This window comes from Berghia stephanieae, unplaced genomic scaffold (genome assembly GCF_034508935.2).
Source record: "Berghia stephanieae isolate SIO BIC M18660-M18661 unplaced genomic scaffold, UCSD_Bste_1.3 scaffold945, whole genome shotgun sequence".
Lineage (NCBI taxonomy): Eukaryota > Metazoa > Mollusca > Gastropoda > Nudibranchia > Aeolidiidae > Berghia > Berghia stephanieae.
Window position 1 is genome coordinate 11,761 of NW_027629594.1, and position 3,762 is coordinate 15,522.

At 38.4% G+C, this 3,762-nt stretch overlaps 1 long non-coding RNA gene across 1 annotated transcript; it reads right to left on the reverse strand.

Moving 5' to 3' along the window:
* Positions 1–655: 655 nt before the first annotated feature.
* On the reverse strand, positions 656–3,544 carry LOC144962360 (uncharacterized). Its single transcript, XR_013643468.1, has 2 exons — positions 3,452–3,544; positions 656–2,626 (listed from the first exon to the last, which is right to left on the reverse strand). It is a non-coding gene; the product is annotated as an uncharacterized LOC144962360 (long non-coding RNA).
* Between the last annotated feature and the right edge of the window lie 218 nt (positions 3,545–3,762).

Below are 3,762 nucleotides of genomic sequence, written 5' to 3' on the forward strand. Positions count from 1 at the left end.
TATATATATATATATATGTATGTATTAAAAGAAAACTGACGACATATTTATCACTGGTGGTCGGTCTATTGAGCGAAGTTGTTTTGTGCCGCCCTATATTTTTCAAATTTAGCAGATACTGCTTTTCGTCTCAATGTTTGCATATGCTGCTTTTCGTTAACACTCGCACATCTCTCCTGCCTTACTACCATGATAAGTACCTACTGTACGAAGGTTGCGCGTCATCACAGACGCCTCTCATTTTTCTTGTTGCCCCACGCGAGACGAGATGACGTGCGACAATGAGCTGAGGGTTGGGTATGGGGCCTCCAATGAGCCAAAAAGTCAACAGGCCGCCCAAGTATAGTATATAAAAGACTTTTTTCTTGTGTTTTGTTTTGTTTTGTTTTTATGATTTTAAGGGATTTACGGCGCTTGCAACACATTTAGGTTATACCAGCGCCAGTAAAAAAAGGAAGAAAATGGGATAGTAAAAAGTTCTAGAATTACAATTAAAGCACCCAAGAAAAAGTAAGACATAGGGGAACTGAGAATAAATAGGATCAGATGTAGATTCCAAGAGCATACCACCAATGTACTTAGTTTGAGATCACATATGTCTCATCAGGACACAAGCACAAAATCCAACAAAGAGGAATACACTCAAATGCATACATTATACAATGAAAATAACAAATTTAATAATACATAACAGAGATATGATTTACAAGGTAAAAAGATATCATCTCCCAAAACAATAACTATGCATTGACTGTTTCCCTCCCAGCTAGGACTCCGGCCAGGGCCAGGAAAAAAAACCAAGTAATCTCATTCCAAGACAAAGACAGAAAGCATGTTGGAAAACAGTTATAAGGGGATAGAAGACACAGTATGTACCCCCCTGCCTACTATGGGAAGTCAGGAACCCCACCCAGTCTTCTGTTTTAAAACCGCGGTTATCCACTTCCCACAACAAACAACTGATACTCATTGCTGCTAAAATAACTGGGTCAAGCCGGCAAATTTAGTTTGCACACCTTGAGGCCTGACTTGGGAGAAATCAAAACCATATCAGTTTTATCATTGGAAGAACAGGTTTGTTGTAATCAATACAAAGGGGTGAAGAAAATTACAATAAATATGGATTTTATTGCTATTCGTTTTGCTGAAATGTATTTTAATCATCAATACGAATATTACTCAAATCATTCACCGAGTAGAGCCCCATGATGCTATAAATAGAATCCCAGTCCATTAACCCGACACACACAGCAGTTCAACTTGCAGTTCTGTTATTGTCTTTGGAGTAGATAAGTAGTGTATTGGGGTTGGATTTTCTATTCCTTCTATTAATGACTGTTATTATAGTTGGTATTCGAAGGAAGAAATTTTATATGGCAGTCCAATTGCTGTTGTCATGTTGTTCTTTTAAAAAAAATGAAATTCACAAATCTCAATGAACAGACGTGTATCGCAATCCATACCGAAACAACAATGAAAGGATCCATAGACTTCAGTGATCTACATTTTATTTGTCTAGAGGAGGATCGATAAATGGACCTCTTTTACATAATATATGCCCATCGTAAATGCCAGTTACGCGATTACATCTCTTTAAAATTCAAACCACACATGCCCCTCCCCTTTTTTTACACACAATATACACACATTCTAAAAAAAATTAACCCACTAGAACATTGATATTGCGCAATATCTACTGAGTGAGCTCAAGTCACTTAAAAAGGGCTCCTAAGCCGATAGTAACATGAAGACGAGACATGTTGCCTGTTGGGTGAGATAACATTTTCCTCCAACACAGACAACACTGCTTCCGCTCAGGTACTCATTTTACACCTGAGTACGGTGAGAGATGGTTTTCGATCCATGCCGCCTTAAATAAACAGCCAGCAACCGCCCCTGATATTTATTTATGGTCGCAATCAAAACGACTACTTCCTCCACTTCCTGCCATTTTAACTCACTCAGTCCTAGAAATTTTTGCTACTATTCAAAATTGGAAAAAAAATGTATTAAAAGTGAGCATGTGCATGGATAGTTTTATTCATCTACCATTAACATGTAAAAACTAAAAACATTAACTTTGATACTAGCTACGCCTATAATTTGTCTCAGAAAAATATAATAAATAGGCATGGGGCAAAAGTAATCCGGGTAAACTACGGATATAGTCGATGTTAGGGTTGAGTTAAAATCCCTTCCAGCAGCTGCATCAAAATTGAACGCACAAATAACTAAATAAATCAGAAAGCGTAAAAGTAAGAGGTCATCACACAGGAGGTCAAAGACATTATTATCAATAAAACATATAAATTCAACGCAAGTTTGATATTTCTGGATACAAATTCAATTTTCAGCATCATAATCATCCCGACTTTTAATACCATTTTGAGACAAGGGGTCACATTTGATTCGTATCGTTTACTGGCAACTCGGAGCTTCCAGTTGGAAACATAAATTTTCATTTTTACAGAGGGTAGTTGGGTCTATTTGCCAAGTATTCCTTGAGTCCAGGCGTCCGTTCGACCTCCTCTCTGACCCTCTTGATCTCTGGATACGCGTGGACGCAGGTCGTGTTCTGTAAGGCAGATTGTGTCCCTTGGTGGATGATGATGTCTGCTAGACTCAGCTTGGGGAAGGAGGAAATTGATGGGGAGTAGGTGGGGCGTGGGGGGGGGGAGGAGAAAAGAAATGGTTTATTGAATGAACGTTTTTCAGTTCTTTGTTATTGTTTTGTTTGTTTTGTTTTTTAAATAGAGCATTTATATAGCGCAATATCCACTAAACGTGCTCAAAGCGCTTTACAAGGGGTCCCTGACCAACAGCAACACTTAACATGTAGGACGGGACATGGCGCCTATTAGGCGATATTACAATTTTTTCGGACAGTCACAACGCTGTTAACGGCCAGGTGTGAGTACGGTGAGAGAGAGAGAGAGAGAGAGAGAGAGAGAGAGAGAGAGAGAGAGAGAGAGAGAGTGAGTAAAGAGCCTTTTTCCAAGGGCTCAACAATGCGCCGAGCAAGGCTCGAACCCAGGACTTTCCGGTCCGAAAGCGAGTGTATACGACTAGACCACATAGCCAGCCATTGTTATAAGTTTATTAATTGTTAATATACCCTTCCGTCATGACATCATAAGATATCGTCGCCTAGACATTCCACCTAGGAATAATAGATAATCCATCAAACAAGATGGCTGATGTCAACAGGAATAACCCATGTCCATGTTGTCCAAAGTGAGCAAATTGGGGGTTATAATAATAATAATAATAATAATAATAATAATATAATAATAATAATAATAATAATAATAATAATAATAATAATAATAATAATAATAATAATAATAATAATAATAATAATACCTAGCTCTAATTGTAGCTTTTACTTAAACAGCTCTAAGCCCTTCAATTGGGGAGGGTGAGATTTTTGGTTCAAAATATTGTTATATACCTTGTTGCCAACAGCAAAATTGGTATTAGTTTTCTTTTGGTTTGGGTAGATCATGTTGGCAAAATATCCCAGGAACTTGGGGTAGATTTCATCTCTCAAATTTCTTCATTCCAGCAGCCTGGGAGTATAGTATGGGTACAGTATAGTAGACGATGATAAAGATGATGGTCTTTTTTGTTGTTGTGGTTGTGGTGATGGTGGTGATGATGATGATGGTGATGGTGGTGATGGTGGTGATGGTGATGATGATGATGGTGGTGATGGTGGTGATGGTGGTGATGATGATGATGGTGATGGTGGTGATGGTGGTG